A 27,614-nucleotide genomic window follows, 5' to 3' on the forward strand; every position below is an offset into this window, starting at 1 on the left:
GAGTTTATTTTTGTAATATCATTTATTAATTGTATTATTTCTATATGAACAACTGTAAGCTTACTTTTGTCCCACCCTGTGTATTTTTGGCACAATAAGGTATTTTCACGAGGTGGAGATTAGGGAAAATACACCCAAAAACTTTCCTTGGTTGGGGGAGTCAGTAAGTAGAAACACTGCCCCAGAGGGAAGAGGTGGTCATGAGATCCAGCCAGGCAGCTTGAATAACAGTCCAAACAAAAATATTTTACCAAAAGAGGAAGCCAAGCCAGTCATTATTTTTTAAAGGCTGAAGCATTTGTGAGTTAGAAATTTGATTGTTAGAACTGGCTCTACTTTCCAAATATAACCAAATTGTCTACTTCTCACCGTTGCTACCACTACCGTCTCAAGTCTTCATCACCTCTCAACAGAACCATGCCAAGAGCCTCCTGTACCTTGGCTACAGTCTATTCTATAACCTATTCTCATTGGAGCAGCCAGAATCCTATGAGATTCTGATGCTTAATATTGTTCATAAGTTAGAGGCAATTTTATTTTCCTAATCTTGTCTTAATTAGTGTAGACAGTGTTGTGTGCCTATCACACAGCTTATTAATTTTCATTCAGATAACATGCAATATCCCCAAAATGCAATACCACAGATCTATAATTGACTTTGTAAATCAACTTATAAAATAATCTGACTCACTGTAAAACTTTCCTCGAATAGGCGAGCAATTCAAATTATGAATGCTAGTCATATTTTTAAATACCTGCTGCTGGCATTCTACTTGCTTCCAGAAAATGAAACTTACATTTGAAGCTTTTGGTAATGTCTCTGATACCAGGTCTCTACTCTTCAGACATTGTCTGCAGTGTATTTTTGGTCCATATGGAATCATGACACTGAATAGGTAACCATGACCACATCCTGTCTATTTGTAGCTGACTCCTGAATGTCTATTTCCAGCCTTGAACTCTCCCTGAACTCTGGAGCCCCAGGTTGCCCACTGCACATTTCTACTTGGAGCATCTCTAACCTGACATTTCCATGACATCATCATCACCCCTGCATCCTAGTTTCTGTGCATCTCTGCCCTCTCCCCATCACCAAACAGCAAATATGTTTCCCCTGTCTCTTACCTCTTAAACTGATGACTACTCTGTCACTCCAGTACTAGCTTGGGGCAGAATATGTGCTTTAATATGATACATAATCCCATTCACCTTATTCAATCACCGTCTGAAGTATGATTATCCCCATTTCACAGATAAACAAACACAGTAGACTAAAGACCTTGTCTAGAAAAATAGGAAAAGAATGCACATATGATTTCTTATCTGCTGCACAGACTTGCTTCCCTAAATGAGGCACATTTATTGCCTTCAAAAATGAAGTAAAGGTTTTCTTTTTAAAAAGTTTTCTTGACTTAGTAGGCCATCCAACCATCTCAGATGCAATAGTCCTATTATGTGGGATTTCACCTGGATCAGTGTGAATGATGCATCTTCTTGTCCCAACAAGCTGTGCTTTCACCGTTTGTTTCCTTGATATAATCAAGGCTCAATTCTCTGCACATGCGTGACTCATGGGCTTGCTCATCTGTTTGCAGAGAGTTCTTGCTTCTTGGTTACCTTTCAAATTCTATCTTAATCTAACGCTGTCTTGTCTTAATGCCCAAATAGCTTCTGCTTAAAGTAATGATATCAATTTTAATTTTAGCCTAAAAATTGATAACCAAGGTGTGTTTGTGTGCTCATGCACACATGTGTGCATAAGTATATGAAATCTGTTTGGAAAAAGTCCAGCCACTGTTAACATAATGAGAATGGTTTGTGTGACATTGATGTAACCTGGCAGCCAAGGAGAGTGGACTGGAATGCACATGCATGAACAATGGCCATTTCACTATACTACTCAGTGGGGGCGGTAGACACCATGGAGTGAGCGTGTGCACTGTGTGGCCATTGCATTCAAAATAACTGAGTAGTAAATTTGCATCCAATTTGGCATCACGCTTGAACATTCCTCTCTTCCCTTTCAAAGGTGATTCTAGTTTTAGGAAAGGCCAGAAGTTGCAGTGCACCAAATCTGGGCTATAGGGGGACTGAATCACCTGGGTGATTCGATTCTTTGCTAAAAAATTCTGCATGAGAAGTGATGCATGAGTGTGTTCATTGTTGTGATGAGGCTGCCAATTATGAGTTGCCCATGGCTGCAGCTTTTTGAATCACCCAAATAGTTTTTGTAGAGGACTTAGCATATGCACGTGTTACAGTACCATAAGACTTGTGGGGTAGTCTATTTTATTAAATGTACCTCCAAAGTCATTCCCTTTAAAGTACAATTAAAAATGACATTTATTAATACCTCCTGAGTCCTGAGATTGACACTAGGGATACAAAAGTAAGTGAGGCAAAGGTGATTCAGGTCTTCATGAATCACAGTCCAATGAGGAATACAGATATTAAGTGCAGTAGAATGAAGAAAATGTTAAGTATAGGATGTCACAGGTGCCAGGGATCATTTCCTCCTTTTTGGGGACCTTCCATTCACCATCAGTGTTTTTTTTTCTCTTGTGTATTCAACTTCCTTTTAAGTCAATTTTTTCATAGCTGATAAATATGCTCTAATGTCTTCCATTAAAGCACAGCAAAAGATTTTCCATCAACTTCACAAACATTGCTCCACACCTCTTTCTCTTCAAAACTAACTTCTCCAATGAGTCTACACTCATTGACTCCATGTCTGCACTTTGCACTATTCCTCCACCCACAAGGGTCAGGCTTCTGTTCTTGATAATCCACCAAAACATGCTGACATTGAGTTCTTCTGGTTCTCCCCCTATATGTGAGGTTGTTCTTCTTGGATCTTTTTGTGATTTCCTTCTTCCCTACCCAACCATTGAATGTTGAATTTCCTTAAGGTTTGGTTCTCAGTGAAATATAATTTAATGAGTCTAGGGGGTGGGTAAAAGCATAGACAGGAAAAAAAAAAGCATTTGAAAATCTGCATGGCAGGAAGGAATGTGGCAATCACAGAGCCAAATGAAAGCCAGTATAAGAAAAGCAAGGCATGGTGTGGAGGGATGAAACAGGTAGAAGCCATTCTGTGAAGGACACTCTCCACTTTGTTAAAAATGAGGGTCTTTGATATCACCTTTAACAGGAATCTAAACAACAAAACAAACAAGCAATCAAAATGTAACCAAAGACACTGAAACACAGAACGTGCTGACAGGGTCTAGAGGGGAGAGGGGAGAGAATCACAGGGTAAAAGGGGAAGTACTCACATGAACAAATATAAAGAACACATGGACAATAACTAAGGTGGGGGGCAGAGATGGGAGGGAGGTGGGGAGCACTGGGGGAGGGCAGGGCTGGGAATACAAGAAAGAAAACTGTACTTGAACAAGAGTTAAATAAAATTTTCTACTTAATTAAAAAAAATGAGGGTCTTTAACAAAATACAATGGAAGGGGCATTCACGTGTCCGAGCCAGCGATATAATGTGTTCAGATTTCTGGTTTGAAAAGTCCCCTCTGGCAGTTGTGAGGACGAATTGGAAGGAGACATAAGTAGATATGGAAATGAGAAACTATGACAATACTTCAGACAGAGATAGATGATTATAGCATGCATTCAGATGCTGGTGATACATTCTCAGTTGACGAGTTTACTCATGCCCACTGCTTCCTGTCTACTACCTATACTTGAATATCTCACAAATTCAAGACCTATGAACTGTTAATCAAACAGTCCTCACCTCATCTCATTTTGCACATCATAAAGATACCTCAGTTTTGATATATCTGTAGCCAACCACATACTCGTTTCCCTCAAATCTGGTCCTCCGCTGGTGTTCCTCATCCCTGAGAACGACGCTAGCTCCATTCAGTTTTGCAACTCAAACCTGAGAGTTACCTTTGTCACTTTCCTCTCTTTCACCACACCTTTTCAACCCAGTACTTCGTCTTGTCATGGCTATCTCACACATCTCTCCAATATGTTTTTGTTTGCATCTCTATCACCAGCATCTGAATGCATGCTATAATCATCTATCTCTGTCTGAAGTATTGTCATAGTTTCTCATTTCTCTCCATATCTACTTGTGTCTTCTTCCAATTCGTCCTCACAACTGCCAGAAGGATCTTTTCAAACCAGAAATCTGAACACATTATATCGCTGGCTTGGACATGTGAATGCCTCCACCGTTGTATTTTGTTAAAGACCCACATTTTTAGCAAAGTGGAGAGTGTCCTTCACAGAATGGCTTCTACCTGTTTCATCCCTCCATACCATAGCTTGCTTTTGTTACACTGGCTTTCATTTGGCTCTGTGATTTTTTCCACGTTCCTTCCTGCCATGCAGATTTTCAAATGCTTTTTTCCCTGTCTATGCTTTTACCCACCCCCTAGACTCATTAAATTATATTTTGCTTTTATATCTTAGCTCAATTATTATACCTAACCACTCATCACTTAGGAAAGGTTTCTCTGGCCTATTAGATTAGGTCAGATTTTATAAGCTCTTTCAGAACCATGAATCTCTTCTTTTCTTTTCTTTTATTTATTTATCTTTAGAGGGGAAGGGAAGGAGAGAGAGAGAGAAATATCAATGTACATTGATATACATTGATATACATTGCATGCATATCAACTCTCATGCATCCCTTGCTGGGAACTGGCCTGCAACACAGGCATGTGCCCTGACTGGGAATTGAACCGTGATCCTTTGGTTCGCAGGCCCATGCTCAATCTACTGAGCTACACCAGCCAGGGCTTCTCTTCTATTTCTAAAGCTTTTTAAATTAGTACTTAAATTTGAATGACATATTTGTTTGAATAATATTTCTCCCCCTTTAGACTATCTGAATTTTGTGAGGCGAGGGACTACATTTGTTTTTACTTCTCATTGTATCCTCAGCTCTTAGCACCAGGCCTGTCACATAGAAGAAAGGGTAAATGAACAAAATGGCATTTAAGCTACCATAGGAGGAGTAAGAGTTAATTGAACAAAGATGGGAGGCAAGTGCTTTCTAGCCAAATGAAATCACATGTCAAAAGACCCCAAAATAGGGAGAGTTTCCAAATATTCAACAAGACAACATTTTGTTGAGCTCGAGGGAGAAAGGACATGAAGGGCAGGCAGGTGCCACCTATGGGTGGCTTTTTAAGCCATAGTAAGAACTGTAGACTGTCCTATGGTGGACATCAGGAAGTCTTTGAGGGGTGTTAAATAAATGTGAAATAAATCAGGTGGCCAGGAGAGCGGGCTATTGGATCTTCACGATGTTTGCAAGCTGGTTGGTTGGTGGTTCAAATTCAACCGAAGAATGTCAAATGCACATCAGGCTTACCCACCCTCAGCTACCGAAGAGTGAGTTGTTAGATATTAGGTTGGTCAAAAAGTCCGTAAGGTTTTTTCCATAAAATAAAAGACACACTTTTTATTTTCACTAATAATTTTGTTGGTTTACATATTTTGAGTATGTTAGCTATCTCTCTCAGGTTAGAAGGTTGATTGTTCTCAGAGAATGTCTCAATTTGATTGCTCTCACCTTTAACTGGTCTACCCAACCATGAACCATTGTCTGGCGAGAAATTCTCCAGCACTCAGTTTTACAAACCACTTTTGACACGTTCGATCAGTCACAGCACCTTCTGCAAATACTGCACAAATCTCTCTCTTTTTTACATTTCAGTTGCATGTTACCTTTCTTGACAAAATAAAGCATAATGCACTGAAAATGTTGCATATTCTTCCATCTTCAATATTAAAATGGCTACACAAAAATTCACCAATTTTGATACGTTTTTAAAAAATGCACACTGATATGACAACTGTCACCATACAGTCTAACACAATTGTTTCGAATGAAGTTATAGACAGCTAAGTGCTACTACAGCCATCTTACAGAAAAAAACATATGAACTTTTTGGCCAATGCAACATTTGCCAGTAACACACTGGTTGCTAGCATTTAAAAAGTAAGACTAGAAGAAAACATAAGAGAAAATATCAGAAGGCCTTGTCTGCAGTGATGATAAAAATGGGTTGTGGAACTTCCACTTGATGAGTTTCATGCACATGTGTGTTGATGGGGTCATGATGCAAAGGATGTTTTGTATATGTTTTATTCACAATAAAGTCCATTGGAAACACACTGATTTGGAAAATAGAATTAAGATAACTTGACGATTATGACTGGACTTAGGCAGTTAGGGAACTGAGATGAATTAAGGATTAATCATAGATTCCTGCTTGATTAAGTAGGAGGAGGATGCTGCCAGTTCCTGAGGCAGGGAATGCTGTAAAGGAGCTGGTTTGAGGGGTTACCAGTTCTGTTTGGACACGTTGAGTTTGAGGTACCTGTAAGATATCCAAGTGGAGATATCCTGAAGGCAGTTACATGGGTTCGAACTGGAGAGAAGAGGACTGATGTGCCAATACAGGTTTTGGGTGTATTGGCAAAAAGATGGTGGCTGAAGCCACCAGAACAGACTGAGACCACTCAGATAGAGGATAAGGTATGAATACAGTGAGTCTGTAACGGAGCCTTAAAAAAGATCAAGATTTAAGGAATAGCTAAGGATGAAGCTAAAAAAGAAAAAAAAATGTGGGCTACTGACTTGGGAGGAAGACAGAAAAGTGTAGTGTCTTGAAGCCAATGAACAAGTGGTTCAAGAGTAGAGGAGGTTACATTTTATTAGCACAGTAGCTCTGAGAAGAACTGAGAGTAATTAGAAAATACATTTGCCCAATGCAACACTACACAGCAGAAGGAAAGAAGGAGCTCCTATCCTTGACAACAGCATGGATGAATCTGGAAAGCATTATGCTAAGTGAAATAAGCCAGGTGGTGAAAGACAAATACCATATGATCTCACCTATAAGTGGAACCTAATCAACAAAACAAACAAGTGAGCAAAATAGAACCAGAGACATGGAGATAAAGAACAAACTGACAGTAACCAGAGGGGAGGGGAGAAGGGGATAACAGGGCAAAGAGGGGGAAGGGTCATCAAGGAACATGTACAAAAAGACCCATGGAAAAAAGAAAACGGGGTGGGAGCTAGGGGTGGGTAGGGTGGGAGAGAGTGATGGGGAGGGGAGATGGGGACAACTATAACCAAACAATAATAGTAAAAAGAAACAGACTTTCCACCTACGAAGCAGAAGCAAGCTATTTTTCTGATTTCAGGTAGTAAGTGTATCATTCACATCTACTCTGGATGCTGACTAGATACAAATGGTAAATAGTAAGTAAAGAAAAATTGACCTTGTCAAGCTCAGTAGTTCTCTATGCCACATGGCCAAGTTTCAACCTGTCACATAGCTCACGAGTTGTGGAGGTCACTGGGGTCCTGGAGGAGCTGTAATGAAGGAGACACAATGTCCCTCCCTTTTTTGGCTCTATCACTCTTCTTTTTTTAGAAAAAAATTTTATTTATTTTTGGAGAAAGGGGAAGGGAGGGGGAAAGAGAGTGAGAAAAACCATCAATGTGTGGTTTCTTCTCATGTGCCCTGACTGGGGACCTGGCCCACAACTCAGGCATGTGCTCTGACTGGGAATCGAACCAGCGACCCTTTGGTTTGGAGACTGGCACTCAATCCACTGAGCCATACCAGCCAGGTCTGTCACCTTTCTTTATCCTAATGATGACCTTTCAGTTCTTATGATACATTTATTTTAAAGAGGATTTAAAAATTGTTTTATTATTCACATTTTGGTAAGGAGCCAAGCTATTTGGCAGCCAGGATATTAGGTCATAAGACAGGATAGAACAAATTCACTGCAGTACAGCTCATAGCAATAGCTACTGATACTGAATTCTCACTGACAGGCAACGTGCAACTCCCTGGGGCAGGTATTCTGTATAGTAGCACCATTTTATAGATGAGAGGTGTGGGGCAAACGGAGGTTCAATCTGTGGGGAAGCAGGGACGTGGCGCTCAGCAGGGTCCCCAGTGCTCTGACCACGAAGATGCGATGGATGGGAACAGGGCTCTGCAAGGCTTTTAATGTGCTCAGAACCAAAAATAATCAAAGCATAAAGTCTCTGGGTAAATTTTTTCTTTTTCCCTCCATGGACTCTAAAAGTAATTCATGCTCATTATGGAAAATGTGTGAAATATAGAAACGTTGCAAGATGCAAGGTAAGTCAGTTTTGGTGAAGTTTTAATGTAAGACTAAGTCTCTTATAAAACTCAAAGATCAGATTTTAAAACTTCCTCAGAGGAGAGGAAAACCACTGCAGATAAAGTCATAAACACTTCCTTCAGAGAAGGCACTGACCTACTTCTTAAGAAACTGGCATATCACCTATGCATTCAGCCTACTGGAGTTTACTACACTGCTTGGCAGGCAATGAATGTGTATCTCGGTGTGGAATGACAGAAGGGACATGACTCAGCTCTCACCCAGTGGGTCTCTGTGTGTCTCCCATGGTACCTCCACTCTGATGCTTTTGAAGGATTTTTCAAGGGCATGTTTGACTTTTGCCTCAAATGCTGACTGTAGACCTGGCCTTCTCTTTAGTCATATTCATTTCATTTTAGGGTCATTCTATAGGGCTTTTGGACCATCTTCTGAGTACTGATTGCATGAAGCCTTGTTTGTATCACATTTTTGAAAACCTAGAATTCTACCAGAGTTTTCTGGAATTCATGGACTCCTTCGCTTATTCAGCAAACATTTCTGGAGTGCTCAGTTTGTGCCAGGTGGAATAAGCAACAGTGAGGGTGCAAAGGGGTGCCCTTGAGGAGATTACGGTGCAGAGGGGCTGCCCAGGTTCCCACTGAAAAGACTGTAGGTCCCAGGGAATATGACAGAGGATGTCTGCGTGGGGGTAGCAACAAGGCTCTCGGAACAGCACTCCAAAAGTGCTCCTTGGCCATGTGTGTGATAGAGCTAGAGCAACCATCCACAAGCAAATACCAACCGGAGGGGCCCCATCAGAAGCAGTGTGGAAATATCCCCTAACTCAATTCCAGAGATTATGTTAGACGTTACAGGAAGAATGATCTGATCCTTCCTGTACTGTGGGTTTCATGGAGTACTCTGCAAGGCAGTCTCTTAAGGCATAATCATCATTTAAGACTGACCGAAGTCTTTCCAATTTTCTTTCCGGAGTGAGTGCAGATACACTGAGCCTGAGATGGTCTAAGCACCAGGCTGCCTGGAGGCTGTGCGTCCCAGGCAGCCACCCGGGGGCCCTGTGCTTGTTTCAATGCTGTGTTGTCACTGCCTTGAATCCTTGATCACTTCTGCACATTTTCATTTTGCACTGACCCTGCTAATTATGTAGCTGGTCCTGTCTATGTACCCGTGTCATCTATTCTTTGGATCAACTTCCAGCTCGTCTACACGCCAGTAGGTCACCTTGGATATTATTGAACTTCTCCAGCCTCAGTTTCCCTTTTGGGAAAGGGGTATAAACTGCCCACCTTAGACATGTATGCATGAAATAATGTAAAGTTGTTAGCACTGTCCACTTTGGTTAGATAGAAAACAAGCAAACTGATAAACAAATAAACAAAACACCTTCCCACTGCTGCTCCCTGTGCAAAAATATATAATATTTTTCTGTGCTTCTCACACACAAAGATGTTTTCAAGGTTACAAGTCCCTCCACCCATCCCTGGGGAAAGGGGCAAATTGTGCGTGCCTCCCGGCCTGAATTCTTATAGTGAGGGAGTGAATGTGTTTTTCTCCTGCTTCTCAATTGCAAATATCAGGGTCATTCATCCACACAGGCAGGCCATCATTGACTTCAGAATATTTTCTCCTAACACATGTCTCAACCGGTTTCAAAAGATCTACCTCTGAGTCACACTTTCTACCTGGTCCTGTGGTCATATTCCCTTGGAGAGGCTTCAATTCGAGTTTCCCGTAACAAAAGTCATATCGGTTTTGCTTAACTTGAATCATTTGGACCTTCTCAAAGCATACAGGTGACCAAACATCAAGTTGACATGTTGGTAGGGAACATGAGAGCAGTCAGTGAGGGACTCACGGCCCAAATGGTCATCAGGACTGGCTTTGGTCATGAGAAACCCATGCGCTCAAACTGCTAGCTCTGGAAAGAGAGGAGGAACGTCCTAAATGCCACGACAGAAAATCATCAGAATGTTTCCATATTCTGCAGACATGGGCTGCAGTGTTTAGCACACCGTGTGCTTCTCCTCCTAGCAGGTTCTTCTTCTCAGCGTGACAAACACCATTCTGGTGACCCCTGCCACGGTTCCATCTTCCTCGATCCTGCGACCTTTTTTGGACTACCCATCTTTCTCTCTCTAATCGCCAACCTCCTTTAATGGCCAGCAAGCTTTCCAGACATTTCTTGCGCTCCTGCTTTGTGGCAGTGCTCAGTGTCAAATGATAGTGAAGCCATGTCTGTATTACTTGTCGCCACCCTCCTGTGTGTGCTGCTTGCACGGCTGATGGGATGCTCCAATTTTGTGGAATGACGTTTTCACTCGCCCAGTGTATATTGGTGCCTAGCATGTGCCCGACCTGGGACTGCAGCAGGGTATGAAACAGATGCTGTCCCCACCTTGCGACAGACGTCCTTGTCGAACAGGAGTGATTCAGGCGTTAGACGACACCTCAGGCTTATGCCCTGACTCGGGCAATGGAGGAGGGGTAGAGTGGATTATTATTTTTTCAAGTTGAGTGTTAGTGTTCATTTTTTCAACTTTACTTCAACTTTCTAAATCAGAATTAAACCATCAAAAAGTTCTAGAAAGCTCGTTAAAAAAAGCAGGAACTCCCTGCCCCACCCACCTGCAGCTCTTGGTCTCCTTCCCAAGGCTTGCCCTGCTCCCCAGAGGAGGCCACCTTCAACAATTTCAGCTGTTTCTTCTAGATTTTATACCCATATTTCTTAAAAATAGCCATATATTGATGTTTCTTGAGTCATCAATTTTGATGTTAATCATAAGACTTCCTAATATGAAATATGCTAGTTCAGCCCTCTTATAACCTCTCCTCTCATTTCTCCCTATCTTTTATTGACCTAGTACATTTATAACACATTTTGGAGGCCTAGCTTGGTTTTCAGTACTTTTTTCTTTATGCTTCTTGTGTTGTATCTAAAAGCTCTGCCAAACTTGTATTCCTTGTGTTTTCTCCTGGAAGTGTATAGTATCGAGCTTTTCATTTAGGTTTATGATGTATTTTGAATTAACTTTTGTGAAAGGTGTAAGGTGTGTTTCAGCACCATCTGATGAAAAGATACCCTTTCTGCAGGAAAGTCTCTTTCCTCCTTAGTGAAATATCAGTTGACTATATTTATATGAATCTATTTCTGGGCTCTCTATTCAGTCCCAGTGACGTTTGTGTTTATTCTCTTGTTAAGACCACAGTGTCTTGTGGAGCTTTACAGAAAGTCTTGAAGTCAGGTAGTATCAGTTCTCCAATTTTCTCTTTCTTTTTCAATGCTGAGCTGCCTATTTCGGGTCTTCGGCCTTCACACACAAATGTTAGAATGAGTTCGTCAATGCCCACAGAATAATTTGCCAAGATTTTAATTAGGCTTGTGTGGAATCCATGCATCAAGCTGGTAAGAATTACCACCGTAACAGTCCATGAACGGAGACTGTGTATCCTCCTATTTACATGTTATTTATTTCCTTTGTCAGTTTTATAGTTTTTGCATATAAATCTTGTACATATTTTGTTAGATTTATATCTAAGTATTTCCTTTTTTGGTGTTATTTTAAACGGTATTGTTTTCAATTACATATACCAATTATTCATTGCTAATATATATCAAAGCAATTGATTTTTGCATACTAACCTTGTATCCAGTGACTACTTAATTCCAGGAGTGTTTTCGTAAAATTTGGGGGGTTGTCTACATGTCATCTATGAACAAAGATAGTTTTATTCTTTTCTCTTACTCTATATGTACTTTTTACTTTATTTTCTTGTCTAATTGCACTAGCTAGGACTTCCTAGACAATGTTAAATAGGAGCGGTGAGAGTGGACACTCTTGCCTTATTCCCAATCTTAAAGAGAAAGCATTCAGTTTTCTACAATGTTATGGTTCTGACATGTGCATTGTTTGCAATAAATCTGGCTGCACCAGCTCCGTTTTGATTAGTGTTAGTGTGTTATATCTCTCTCCATCCTTTCACTCTTAGCTTATCTATATCTTTATATTTAAAGTGGAGTTCTTGTATGCAACACATATTTGGGTATTGCTTTTTAAATCTACTGTGACAATTGCTATGATGAGATAATTCACATTTAAAGTGATTACTGATTTAGTTGGGTTAATAACTACTCTGTATTTTTATATTATACTTGTTTGTGTTTTCTTTTCCCTCTTTTATATATTTTTGGTTTTAGTTGTTTTACATGCTTCCATTTTATTTTCTCTCTTAAAATATCGGTTATACTTCTTTTTGCAATTTTTCTCTAGTGTTTCCCTATAGTTGCAATATAAATTTACAACAAATCTAAATACACTTCCAAATATTGATCCCTAGATAGTTCTGATACCTAATAACAAGCTATTCTCAATTCTTCCTTTCCATCCCTTATAACCTTTTCATTCATTTCACTTCTTCACATACTATAACTACCCAGCACATTGTTACTGCTGTAATGTGAACAACACTTTACTAATAGATTAATTAAGAATAAAGAAATTAAAGCTTATATTTTGCCTTTACTTATTCCTTTTTGCACATTCTTCCTTTCTTTATGTAGATCCAAGTTTCTAACCTGTATGATTTTCTTCCTGAAAAACATCTTTTAACATGTCTAGGATCGGTCTGCAGGCAATGAATTCCCTCAGTTTTTGTCTAAGATCTTTATTTCTCCTTCATTTTTGAAAGATAATTTTGTAGGGTACAGTGAATTCTAGGTTGATGGTCTTTTTATTTCAACATTTTAAAGTATTTTACTCCACTTTCTTCTTGTTTACAGTAGTTTCTGATGAAAAGTATGCTATTAATCCTATCCTCATTCTTCTAAAAGTAAATAGTGCTCCCCTACCCTGATCCTCATCCTAGCTTCTTTCAAGACATTGTCTTTGGTCTTTTGAGCTTGAACATGGCATTTGTACTTTTTTTGGTGCTTATCCTGCTTTGTAATCCCTGAGCTTCCTGAATCTGGATCTGTGGTTTCGTGTCATCAGTTCTGGAATATTCTTAGCCATTACTACTACAAGTATTTCTTCTGCTCTATTCTCTCTTCTGGTGTTCCAATTTTGTGTATGTTACACCTTTTAATCTTGCTCCACAGTTCTTGAATATCCTGTTCCATTTTTGTCATTCTTTTTTTTCTTTTGCAGTTCAGTTTGAGAAATTTCTATTGAATATTGTCAAGCTCATTGATTTGGTCCTTGCCTGTGTCCTGTGTCCTGGTAAACCCACAAAAGGTGTTCTTTACTTTTGTTAGTGTTTTGATTTGTAGCCTTTCTTTTTAATTCATTCCTAAAGTTTCTAACTCTCTGATTGTAAATCTCCTGTTTTTACATGTTGTCTACTTTTACCACAAGAACTGTTAACATATAAGTCATAGTTATTCTAAATGCCTTGTCTAATAATTTCAAAATCTGTGCCATATCTGGTTCTGATGCTTGCTTTGTCTCTTCAGACTTTTGCTTTGTTTTTTACTATTGTCATACCTTGTAATTTTTTTGAAAATCAGGCCTGATGTCTCCGGCACTAGAAATAGAAGTAAACAGGACTTTAGTGTCGCTCTGACTAGGACTTGGGCTGTGTTTAGTGTTTTCTATAGCCATGGGTGCCAGAAGCTTCAATTTCCTTTAATGTCCTTGCTTTTCTCTTCCCTTTATCTTGAGTTTCCCTCCGAACTCAAAACTCTTTGTTAAATAGAGTTTATGTCTTGTAGCTGTCAGTTGTAATCCACTGTTATACTGGGGCCCTGTTAAGTGGTGGTTAGTGTGGGGTGGCGATGTGTTTTATAATCATGTGGTTCAATCTTAGTGCTCTAATGGACTTGTGCTCCTGGTCTGTGAGAAAAGAAAGCTAGAGGGGGTTAGAATTGGGTAATTGCCCTTTCTTTGGGTTTATAAGCCTCTGGTAAAGTCTTTCCCCTTTTCATTGTTGAGAATACTCTGGTTGTATTTCAAAATGGTTGCTTCTGCTCTCTCCTTGCTAGAAACACAAGAGCTTTGCTTGGTTTTTCACCATTGGTTTCACTCATCTTTGAGTCTCTGTCAGCTAGCAGAGTCAATATACAGTGAGTGCTGTATATACCTGGAGTAAAAATAAAGCAGTGAATAAAGGTAAGTCCATAATATAGATGGTTTAGAATAATAAGCAGAGAGTATTTCCACCTCATCACTGGAGGCTGCATTCAAAATGCAGAGTAATATTTTACATTTTATATCCATTGAACAGAGGCAAAATGTTGTGTATTACTGATTTTTAAAATGGGAAATCAGCAGTGCTCTGCACACTGCAGAAACATTTGAAGGCCTTCCTTCTTCTGGAACAAAGTCTGGTCTGCTGTTAGGTTTCTGGAAGTAGTGCAGGATCCTATCAGGCTGTCTTTGGAGCTCTGTCTCTACTCCTTCCCACTCACAGTTCTCCACTCTATCCCATACCCTTCATGAGTATCCCACCCTGCTGCCCCCCTGCCCTGGTTTCTAGTCCTGCTGATCTGGAATTTCGATCCTTGTCCTGATCTCACTTTTGTCTGTCCGTTGGAAAAGCCCACATTCCCCCATCATCCACTCCACCTAAAAGGTGAATGTTGCTTCCCAACCACTTCAAGCTTGAAATCTTAAACCCTTGATTCAGTTTAAATCTTCCATCTCAGTCCTGGGTCCTTTCCATTTCTGCCTCACTGGCCAAATTCATATCTAATTCCTTATTAATTTATGCTCTCCATCTCACTGAAGATTTCTTTTAAAAGTATTTTGAAGTATGTGTAATATATGGCAGAAATTTTACATACTTCTAATGCATGAAGGTATGTAACGAAGACTAACACTACAAGGGAAAGTTGTACATGCCCTGGGGAAATTTAATAAATTTAAGTAGCTAAAACTGAAGCACTAAAATTCTCCCAGTTCATAAATGTTTTCAGATCTCCTAGCCCGCGGGAAAGAGAAAAGTAAATTAAATCAAGAGTTAAGTTACAGTTTTTACTCTCTCCTAAGTGGCAGAAACAATGTTTTGGTGTGACTGAATAGAAGAACAGATGCTAAGCCTTTGTAAATAAATTGTTCTGTTTATTTGAATGAGTGAACACCAGTTGACTTCTCTGGTGACCCCTGTTAGAACCAGACAGGCTACAGAATAAAGCTCCCCTGTGCTGCTAGGGGGCTCAAACATGGGGCTCACAACCATGGGGATGTGACACTTAGTGGAATGCATTTATTTGAGACAACAAAGACAATGAGCAAATCCAGGTGCTGAGTCACTAGGAAAAATGAACACATACATGAACATAACCAAAACCCAAAGCTATTGTCTTTCCTTGCTATTATCCTCATATCTTGAAAAGTTGATTTTTCTCCCTTCCATAGTTTTATACCAGTCTTAGTAGTATACGAACAGAAACCTGTCTTTTGTAAGGTTCAGCACTAATAAAATAATTCTGTTCACCATTTAGTTCCATTTGTCCCTAGAGCAATAACTAAGACCACCGAAGGTCATAATGTGATAAGATCAAAGGGACACTAGTCTCACTGGGTGGGAAGCTGCTTGAAAGAAAACCTGACTAGCCAGCATGGCCGCCCTCAGTGTTGCACCCAAAGACCACCTTCGACTGTCCTGCATTACCAATATTCAATTTCTTTTCATTAAGCAGTGACACGGTGAGCATTTCCGTACTGTCTATGTTCCCAATGGGAATAACAAAGGAAGAACTGCTGCCATGGAAACTTACCTAATGGTCTTTGTGGTGAGCTCCTTGGTACTTGAATGCAAGCAAACCCCACACAACAAAGGGCCGATCAACGTTAGGCATAAAGCTTCTATGCAAGCGCACTGATGATTAACTTTAATGAATGCCTTGAACATCACAACTCGAGGCAGCATTCTTCTTGTCCAACCTCATTATTAGATAAGCACAGGGGAACTTGCAATAAGTTATATTTTGGATTACAAAGCAAGAGTCAATTTAAGACCATCTCCCTTTATGTGTCTCTTGTAAAAACAAGTTACATAGTTAGTTGGAAGATGCATACATTTAGAAATAAGTTATTAAAAGCAAACTAAAAAGTTGGATCATAGCCTGCTATATTTCAATAGCTCAAACTCACTTAATTAGCATGTGTCAAATATTTCTTCATTTATACAGTGCCTCCCTCAAAGAAAATTCATTCAAAGGCTTGGTGCATACATTTTTTAATGTAGCTGCATTTTCTATAGCTGGATATTTTAAAGAAAAATTTATTTGGTCAAGTTAAGGGGATATCCCTATTAACTCAATAATATTAAAATCCTGATTTTCCATAATTTAATCACTTTGGAGAAAATGCATAGGCACAATTTTTAATAGAATTAACACAAATAAATTAAAATTGAATTAAAAAAATCAATGGTAATGGGTCGGGGGAAACCACTTTCCACTGTCAATTAAAATGGTATGTCTTATACTAGGTTATATTTGAAATCCTGGCTAGTATCCTATTCTTCTCTACCTGTGCCCCCCTGAGTGAATAGCCTCTTGCCACTTTTCAGTTTTGTTTTAGAAGCCTTCACTGAAGAATGGAACACCAAATGTAGACAAAGAAAGAAGATGGGAGAATTAGTAAGTGAATATGTCTGAGAAATTTATTTTCAACTTTGATGGTGAGCATGTTCAAAAATAAAAATAAATACGTTTTGACTAACTTTAATCACTCCAGCTCTCACTTATTTTTAAAGTTGTGAAAATTCATCTCTGAGGAATCACAATCACTGTTGCGTTGGAATGAAATCCACATTACTATCATGCCCTCGTTCTTAGCATCTTTGAACCTCATGGATTTGTGGTTTGGAGTGCACACTTCCTCCTGCCTCCCTTCCTTCCTTCCTTTCTGCCATTCCTCCAACTTTACGAAGCCCCAGTTACGTATGCACCAGGCAGCCTCGGGCACTGATAATAGCAGTAATTCATGCCCACATGCTTACAGCCAGGTGGAGGTGGAGAGGTGAAGTTTCCAAGCAGTGTTGTATGAGCTGTGATGAGGAGATGAAGGGATGCATGGACATACTTGTAAGGGGCACCTAGCACCAATCCGGGGTGTCCAGGGATGGTTTTCTGGAGGAAGCGACAACTGATCTGAGGCTCAAGATAGACTTCGAGTGGGGATGAGGCCTGGAAGACAATGGTCCCCACAGAGAGAAAAACACTGTAAGAAAGACAAGATAAAGGCAGGTTCCTGGAACCATAAGAAGTTTGAGTGGCGTTCTGAGGAAGAAGCAGAGCCAACTTCAATGGGTTTTGTGTGCCATGACGTGACATGACTGTGCAGCATTACTGTGTGGTCTCATGTTCAACCAGGCCTTCTCTGTCGCCCAGATTCCTCCTTGTTCCCATTAGCTCTTTCTCCCTTTAGCTGTGTGGATTCTTCATAATGATATACATTCATCTTTAGCCAAAAAGAGTCGAAACAACCTGAAGAATGACCATCAGTTGATGACTGGATAATCACAATGCGGTATATTCATACAATGGAATATTATTTGGCCATAAAAGATAATGAAGTGCTAATACATCCTACAACATGAATGAACCTTGAAAACCTCATGGTAAGTGAAGGAAGTCAGACACACAAAAAATTACTCATTTCAGAATTCCATTTATATGAAATGCTCAGAGTAAGAAATTTAAATAGAAAGTAGAGTAGTTAGTGCCAGGGGCCGTGGGGAAGGGGAAATAGGGAGAAACTGTGTAAAGTATATAAAGATTTTTGGGGGGGCTATAGTAGTGTTCTGGAACAGTAGCGGTGGTTGCAAAATTTTGTGGCTATTCTAAAATCCATTGGATTGTACATTTAAAAGGATGGATTCTATGGTGTATGAATTATATCTATAGAAAGCCAGTGACATAGAGGTGTAGATGAAATAAGTTTGGCAACATGTTATTGACAACTGTTGAAGTTTGGTGACAGGTAATAGGGGTTTATTATATACTTCTTCTGAAAAAACAAAACAAATAAACAATCCCTTCCAAGCCAACCACCTTCCTCCTTGCATTTAGATTACCTGATATCATGAAGAAAATAGAAACCAAAAGATAACCACCTACTCAGCTTGTGGTCACCAAACCTTACATTAACATTTGCTTACAGCCTTCCCTTACTTACTTCATCTCTGTGTTGAATAAATTTGGGGGCCTCGCCTTCTAGCAAGAGGCGGGCATACAGCAACAACCACAAGGGGTTAGGTTGGGGATCGAGGGGAGAACGTATGTGAGTGTCAAGAAGCAAGAAGGAACATGGTTCAGGAGGTGAGATGGCTCAGGTAGGCAGGGGCGAGGTCATATGCAGCCTCTGAGACCACCTCGGGATTTCAGCAATAAAAGCCTCTCCAGATGCCATCGCTGCTTCATTCCCAGTTCTTCTCCACCTCTGTGTGTGCAGCAAATGCAAGTATTGAGAAGAAGCAGGAATCACTGTGCTTTCCCTCAATGTTGCTCAGGCATGAACAGAGGTGTCTCTGTGGAGGACCATATGGTGCCTGGTTGCCCCTGTTTATTCATTGGTTGAGATAACTGAAGTCATGGTATGTATGGGGCAGAAGGAGAACCATGTGGATGGTGAACCCGCAACAAAAGAGGTATCTGCCATGCTACCAGTGCGATGAGATTCCTACTGGGTGAGGTGGGGAGTCAGACATCACACCTCCTGCTGTGATTCCTGTTGCTCCTGAGAAGCACCATGTTCTCCCAGGGAAGCTCCTTTGAACCTCTAGGCCTCTTGCTGCAGATCCTGTTTGAAACCTTCAGTAGCCCAGTTATACAGGCTGCTATTCTGGCCATTCTGTTCCTGTGTGCCTATTGTCACACATGGCTATGTACAGAGACTTGAGTTACGGTGTCACCTACACAATGCCTATCCACAATGCTTATACCTGCTCCATGTAACTTTATTTCTGGACTCAGCTAGCTGAGATTTGGCATCGCTAAAGATTGTGAGAAAAAAAATGTTACAGCTTCACTATTATAGCTGAGAAGGAAATTGCACACAATGTCAAGGAGAAGTGCCGCTGCCCTATCACAGATGTCAATCAGGAGCTATCGTTGCTAACTGTGCTCCTGGGAGAAGTGAACAGAGGTCCCCAGGTCAGTTGAGGTTCTCTGAAAGAGGATTTTAGGTCCAGAAGCTCTTTCTAGCCATCCTTTGCAGGCATGAAATCATGGCATTCATGAGCACACTTCCAATTCAGCCATAAGATGTGAGGCTTATATTGCAAAGGACCTATATGCCAGGGCAACACGCACCATCTGGTCTCTTGGTATTACCAGGTATGCTGGTGTTACTGACTTTAAAACAAGAAGATGTCACAGCTCTGGAACCAACCACAATGAAATTGAGATGGTCACTCCTTTGAGTGCAAGTATGGTGTATTTCTACTCTCTTTATGTTCCAGCAAATGTGACTTAGTAAGAGGACACTGATACGTTTGGCCTGTCTGATGGCCACTGCAAACACCTTTAAATGGACTGCTGGCAGATACACAGCACTTTCCGGACAAGTTAGTTCACAAGTACAAGTTTACCCTGGCACAGGCACACATATTATGTTAGACTCTTTCACCCGGAGCATCCTTTTTAGAAAAGACAACTGCCCTTGTCTGAGAGACAGGCAAGGAGCATTATTTCACATTGTAATCAAGGTAACCATTTTTATAATACACTTTATAAAATTCTTGATTTACAGTTTAATATAGTCAGGTGGGCAATTGTGTGACAAAGGGAGACTGGGTTCTGTGCTTACGGAAGGGACTTGGCCTAATGTGATGGCTCTTTAGCTGAATTTCTAGTGAGCTGTTCACTCCTCTAGCATCCGATCAGATCTGAACAAAGTACTAATGACAATTTCTGAATGTCTCTAGAGGCTGCATGACTTTATAAATGAACGGTCACTTCTTTCTTGCAGTTTCCCACAGAGCTAGCAAACAGCTAATCCCGGGCCTTCAGACTCCATTTTTTTTTCTCATTCAATGTTTTCTCAGCAAGATATCATGGGGCTACATCACTTGTTATAGTCACATAATGATTTGTATTTGTACCTGTAAATTTATGCATCGTTTTACTTTACATAAGATTTTGTACGTAATTCTCAGCTTTTAAGGATGACTTACATACCCCATTTTTCTACTGTCATGTGAGAGTATCATAGCCCCAAAGGTACGTCATTGCTATAAAGCAAAATAAAAGTGCTACCAAAAAAGAAAAAAAAAACAGACAAAATCCAAAGTGGGAAAAAAGACCGCACTATTGAAGAATTTTAAGTAAAGGGATTGACACGACTGGATTTGCATTATAAAACAAACTCTAGCAAACAGGTGGAACCTGGGGTGGGGAAGCAGTGCAAGCAAGTTCGTTAAGAAGATTTGAGCCTTAGGGAATGGGATGGATGGGGCCTGCTAAGGAGGCTGAGGAGAAGCCACCAGACAGAGCCAGGCATCATGGGAAATGGGCAAGTCAATCAACTAACGAAACAAACAAAGGAACAGAAAACTTGTTCAAAGTAGGACATTGTGGAAGGGTAAAATAAAGCAGCTTTGGTGGGGAGAGTAGAGACAGAATTTCGATTGTAGTGATTAGAGAAAGGCAAAATGTCGATGGTTTCAGGGGCATTAAACTTCTTTGACTGCCTGTGATTTTTCTCCCTCTTGCCCCCACACCATCTTTTTTCTCTGTCTGCAACATTCTAACACAGCCTTCATGTAGCTAATCTTAGTTGCTCTCCAAGGGCCAGCTTCCATGTCACTTCCAACAAGCCTTTCATAGCCCTGTATGTCTGAGTTAGGCAGTGTGTATCTCTATTTCTCCTATTTTCCATAACTCTTATCAACAGTATGATCAGTGCTTTTTTATTTCTCTTATCCTTTAATAAACTGTCAGCTACTTGAGAGCAGAGCAGAAGCACCACACATTGTTTACCCCTTACCCCTAGCACAACGCCTGACAACTGGTAGAGGTTCAAATAACACTTCTTTGAGAGAGTTGATAAACTTTCCCCTGCATCAACATGAATGCAGATCTTTCAGATTATGGGAGTCTCAAAATGCTATGTTAATAATAACTAAGCTAGGTGCTTCTCTTATTTGGGAAATTATTAGAGAAATAGGTCTACTTAAATGGATAAAGTCAAAGTTTTGCATGCATATTTTAGACCACATTTGTCCTCCCATTTCCATCTTATCTCAAACAAAACGTCTTTTCAACTGCAAATTTCTTTTGACTCTTGGAGGATCCAATCTGGAGCAGATGTTTCCTCATTTAAATTGTTTATTTTCAACCAGTTTTTATTTTGCACCTCCCACGATTGCAGCCCTGCTGGGCACTGGGAAGGCACGCTGTCCCTCCCAGCTCTTGCAGGCTGTGGGAACCCTCTCCCAGAGATGGGGCAGGACTCCGGCCACTTTAGAGATGGTCACATAATCCCTCCCATTAGCCACCAGAGAGTATGTTCCGAGCCTTCAAACTGCTCTCACACTCTCAAAGACAACTTGGAACCTTGCTCAGGAAAATGAGGAGGCTACAATTTGGCTAACAAATGGATTTCCTCTACTTGACATGTTTCTATTGCCCAAACTGGGTCATCTTCCATACAGGATGGCACTTTGACAAGGAATGCGTCTGTGAGGTTCCTCCTACAAGTCTATCAGGTTCAGTGGGCAATTTGAATGAATCAAGCAGGTGAGAGAAGAGAAAATAAAGTTAAAATTCAATATGAGAAATAGATGGTAGAAGCATTATAAACACTTCATATGGCTTTAGTTGAGCCAAGAGGAAGGTATATATAATTCCTAAGTATATAAAACATATAATTTAAATTTTTTCTACTTCATCTGCTTGCATTTAAAACTCACATACTGTCACAACTTCTCTTATTAAGCATTCTGTATTAAGAATATTTTCTCTGACATGTTGATTGATGTGAAGTCTGAAGAACATGTGCTTGCATTAACCCTTAGAAAACACTAGACAAAGATGCTCTCTTTATTTTCTTTAAGATCATTTCAAATGCTCATTTTCTTGCTCTAGATAGTGAGGGAAGGGAATCTGGGTGGTAGACTTTGAAAGCAATTAACCAAATAATAACATAAAAACAACAGTTTTTTATTTTTTAACTCCCTCAGTAGACATGAATGGGGGAGTAGAGTGAAGCTAGTTCCAAGTCTTGGGAACGAGAGAAGGCCTCCCTGAGAAAAAGATACATGGCTGAGATTTGAAGGGTGAGTTAACAATTGTGGGAGACAGGACTGGGAGGGAGAGAGGGTTGAGTAGTGGTGTGGACAATGTGCAAGCTTTGAAGTTGGAAGGAACATATTGCTCTTGACAATCAAACAGAAGGTCACTAGGGCTGGAAGTAGTGAATAAATTGGAAGAGGAAGAAGATGAAGGTAGAGAGGTCAGCAAGCTCAGGTAATACAGGGCCCCAAACACTATGTACAGGAATATTGGACTTTATCCTTAGAAGCAATGGAAAGGCATCCATAGTCTGAGCAAGGGAGTGGCATGATCATAGGTGTTTTTAAAAGATCACCCAAGGCCCTGTGGATAGACAGGTGTGGTGACGGGAGAATGCCAGTTCTGTTCAGTGGTTCAGGAGACAAATAGCTACAGCTGGGACCATGGTGTTGGCAGTAGAGGAGATACGTGTTAGACTTCTAAAGTACTTTGGTGGTATAAGAGCCAGAGATTAGTGAGTAACTGTATGTAGGTCTGAGAAAGATGGGCTGAGGATGCATCATAGATTTCTGGCATGAAGAACTGGGTGGCTGGCAATGCCAAGGGATACAGTTTGAGGGTGTGATTGGGAAAGCAGGTACCACGTGAGTTTGGTTCGCAGTTGCTAAGTGTGAGAGTCTTGTGAGCAGATTTTGGGAGAGAGCTCTGAGCTGGAGATCTGCGAGGGAGGTGGTTGGAAATACGGAGTGAATGGGTTGACACGGGAGAGTAGGTAGTAGAAGAAGACCTAGGTTAAGAGGGTGGATCTCAAGTTAAGTATTCTTACCACAATAAAATTAAAAAAATAATAAATAAAAAGAAGACGACCCAGGGCAGAGCTATAAAAGCTCCAACACTGAGGTTTGGGTAGAGAGGGAAGAGCCAGCAAATGATGCGGAGAGGGATTTTGAGAACTGTGAGAAAAACAGGGAGACCGTTATGTCATCTAAGTTGGAAGAGAAAGATTCAGGCAGGGGGTTGTTTCAGAATGATATAACTGCTAACATGTCCATTGAGAAGAGGTCTACAAAATATTCAACAAATTTAGCAAAACAGAAGTCACTTGTGAGATCAGCAAAGGTTTTGCTAAAATAATGAAGCTTAAGCCACCCTGGAATGGGTGAATGACAATGTTAACAGAGCACTCACTCTATGCTTAGACTGTTCTACGTGCTTCATATATACTAAAGATTAGTATTACTTTAGTCATCACAATAAGCTTCTGAAGTCGTACTCTTACCATACCATTCCAGAGGAGAGGAAACAAAGGCACAGAGAGGTAAAGTGACTTGCCCAAAGTCGGACTGCAGAAGCAGAACGCAGGCCCACCCAGTCTAGCTCATGAATCTCTTTTCCTGATGGCCACACTGTCCTGTCTCTTAAGCATGTAACTGGGGGTAGAGACAGTGGACACAAATCTTTGGAGAAACTTGGCTGTGAGCAGGAAGGAAGCGCTGTAGCCGTATGTAAAAGGCAGTGAGGATGGTTCCAGAGGAGTAATTATTTTTAAGGCGGAGACTAGGACTGGAGTGTGTTCAAATATTGATGGGAAGGATCTCGCAGTGAGACTGACGTTACAGGAGAATGAAGTGGTGATGGACGGATGAAGGGCTGGGAGGGGATGGAGACAGAGTACAGAGGGAAGTGCTACCTGATGGAAGGGGTAGAAATTCTCCCCCTACTGTCACCAGAAGCCAAGAGTGGTGGGTGCAGGAAGAAACCAAAAACGTTACTCGAAGCCTTTAATATTCTCTGTGAAATAAATAACAAGGACATCTACTGAGAGTCTGGGGAGAGGGAGGTGAAGAGGAACAGGTAGAGCTGGCTGGAGACGTACGAAGTGAAAGTTCCGAGTAACATCAAGGACCCAAGTGGCTTCAAATTGGTGATTCCAGAAGACAACAGGGAAAGCAGCAGTGGTGTTGGTATGGATGTGGGGTGAGGATGTTGGGGAGCACGGAAAGGATCAAGACCACACATAAAATGACTCAAAGGTCCTGTTTAATAGCACATGGGGAATTCTAGTTCTTCATGTTCTCCCAGAATGTCTGGGTGTAGGAGAAGGTGAAACTCAGAATAATACATACTGAAAACTGAGATCAGGTATGTGCACAGTAATCCTTTTCTATCCATATGAAGTTCTAAAAACGTTGATTTAATCAACAGAGGGACATTCTGAGGTAGCTAGTGCAAGCCACACTCCAGGCTGCAATCCCTAAATTGTCTAGATAGATGTTGCCTCCTTAGAAAATGAGAACAGTAACTCACACTCAACAAAATGGTTGTAAAAATAAATAGATTAGAATAATGGGAAAGCAAGGACATTCCCAGTTGTCAGGGGAAAAGCAGAGCTCAGGAAAGAACTGAATATACGAACCATAAGAAAATTTCAGAAAGCTCTTTAGCATTGGTTGTAAAAGGACACAAACCCCACAAAGCAGGACCCAAATTCATAGGAAGAAGAGAAGATAAAAGAAAAATAAGGGTGCTGGGGAAGAGAGAGAAAAAGCCATGAGTATTTCTCATAAAGACTCCTCAGACATTTGGGATTTTTATTGCCTAAGAAAAAGGAAATTGCTATTTTTTCCTGAGTTCCCCATAAGCTCATTAGTCCTCACACCAGTTCTACGCGGCAGGCATTATCTCTCATTTTGAAGGTGGTAAACATGGGGCAAAGAGAGGTTAAGGAATTTGCTCAGAACCCCTAGGAAGAGGGGATCTGAGCAAGGACTGCCTGATGGCTGGGGTCTGGACCTCAACCTCCCACAGTAGGCGTACCTGGTTAACGAGTGAGGAAACACGCAGAAAGGGGCTGAGTTTGGGCTACCTTATGGCTGAGTATTCTTAACACATACACAGAACAACAACAGTGGCTACTACACACTCTTCAGTACAATGCCAACTACATGGCAGGCATTTTATACCCAGTTTCTGGTTCTAAGTATCACCACCCTCTTTTTCGGAAGGGGAAACCGAGACAGAGGGAGAATAAGTGACTTATCTATTGTTGCTGTAACATATTAACACACACTTTGTGGCTTAGAACAACACAAATGTATCTGTAGGTCAGAAGTCCAACACAGGTTTCAGGGGCTAAAATTAAGATGTTGGGGGGGGGTACTGTGTTCCTTTCTGGAGGCTCCATCGGAGAATCTGTTTCCCTGCCTTCCCTCGCTGCTAGAGGCAGCCACGATTCCTTAGCCCGCGGTCTCCTTCCTCCACCTTCCAAGTTCGCAACGGCTGTGTGAGTCCTTTTTATGTCACATCTCTGACTGGTCCCTCATGCTTCCGTCCCTTTCTAACCACCTCTGGGAAAGGGGCTCCCCTTTTAAGAACTACATGATTAGACTGGGCCCACCTGGATAATCCAGGCTAATCTCAAGATCTTCAATGTCATCCCATTTGCAAAGTCCCTTCTGTCATGGGAGGTGACATTCACAAAGGGTTGGGATGCAGACACCTTTGTGCACCATTATTCTACCTACCACACAGCAAGTTCAAAAGGTGGGAAAGGGACCGAGTCTGGAGTTTGATTTGGATTTGGCCCAAATCGAACAGGAAATCCTGCTGACTCTATCTTCAAACTATATCCAGGACCCTTCTGCTTCTCCCACTGCTATTTCTACCACTGTGGTCCAAGCCATGTCATCTCCCACCAGGGTCACTTCTATAGCCTCTTAACTGTCCTCCTGCTCCATCCTTGCTCCCAATCCATTCTCAACACAGAAATCAAAGTGATACTTTAAAACATCTCAGATCACATCAACGTAGTGTGCAATACCTTCCAAAGACTCTCAATTTCATGCTGATTTAAATCCTTACAATGGCCCATGAGGCCCTACAAGATGGTCTCCCCAAGCCAGGCATCTCTGTTCACTCTTCCCCTCACTCTGCTCCAAACACACTGGCCTTCTGCTTTCCTTGAACCAACCAGGATATTGCTGGAGCCTTCAGTGGAAGGGGGCTCTGCACTTTCATTGTGCCCCTCTCTCTCCAGTATCTTGGGGTAGAAAGGGAGGTCATGCCCTGGCTGGTGTAGCTCAGTGGATTGAGCGTGGGCTTGTGCACCAAAGGATTGCGGTTCGATACCCAGTCAGGGCACATGCCTGGGTTGCAGGCCAGTTCCCAGCAGGGAATGCACAAGAGGCAACCATACATTGATATTTCTTTCCCTCTCTTCTCCTCTAAAGATAAATTAAAAGAAGAAAAAGAAAGGGAGGACATATCCTGGTTCTGAGATGTCTCTTCCCTGTTGTTCTGGGAGTGGAAATGGGAGAAGGATGAACAATTCCTGACATCACTGCCTGTAGTTGAACAAGTAGTCAGCCAACTTTGTCTGGTTAATACCAACCTCCCACTGATAAATGCTGAGATGCTCCCTTTTGTATGGGGCACATATGTGTGAGGTGCGTAAGGGTCTCTGAAGGGTTTCTCCATCTTGACCTATTCAAACACTTCCAGCTCTTGCTCACGGCAGCGCATGCCACAGTTTCTTGCTGCCGGGAAACCCTTGCCCAGGGACTGTCCTTCCTGAACGGGTCATCATCAAGACAGCTCAAGCCCAGTGATATCCCCCAAATATCAAACCAGATCTATAAGAAACGCCCGTCATTGCCACATATGATGGGATATAGGCTGCCCTACAGTTGCCCCTCTCTCCACTTTGCCACACCCTCTAATGCTCTGTAGGAGGAACGACGAAGAAGAGCAAATCTGCTTCCCAAGTTGCATCCTGTCTCACCCCTGATATTTACCAGGGACTCTCTTGGAGCCTTTTACAATGGGCTTTTGTGAGTATGGGGGACACTTCCTTCTCCAACAGCTTCCCTAGACACAAGACTCAGGACTGCAAAGACCCTCTCTCTCCTCCTCAGCCAGGCTGAGGAAGGAAAGTGGGGAAGGTGGGCATGGCAAAAAGTGTGGAAGGCTTTCGTGATGGGTAAGGGAGCAGAGTCCTCTGCTGTCTCTTATAAGCTCCAAGAAAGATACCTTTTCAGAATGTCTACTTATCACCATACTCTTGCAGTGTGGTCCCAGTTCTCTGATGACTGGAAATCAGGAAAACTTTCACACACTATTACAGATGTAAAAGTCATCCAGGTAGACTGTTATGATGGAGTGAAACACTCATGTTGAATGGAGAAAAAGGTCACATGCTGGTCACAGAAAAACTGCATGTTGGCCAACTAGTATTTAACTGGCAAAGAAGCATTCAATTAAACAAGGAGGATTTTGATGTGGTCTAAAATTT

General features: G+C 41.2%; 1 protein-coding gene across 4 annotated transcripts in view; it reads right to left on the minus strand.

Annotated features, from left to right (window-relative positions):
- Positions 1 to 27,614, minus strand: part of AIG1 (androgen induced 1) — a 208,521-nt gene that overhangs the window by 8,991 nt on the left and 171,916 nt on the right. The window lies entirely within an intron of this gene.

Source organism: Sturnira hondurensis, unplaced genomic scaffold (genome assembly GCF_014824575.4).
Source record: "Sturnira hondurensis isolate 20B ecotype Veracruz unplaced genomic scaffold, ASM1482457v3 Scaffold0022201, whole genome shotgun sequence".
In the NCBI taxonomy this organism is placed as follows: domain Eukaryota; kingdom Metazoa; phylum Chordata; class Mammalia; order Chiroptera; family Phyllostomidae; genus Sturnira; species Sturnira hondurensis.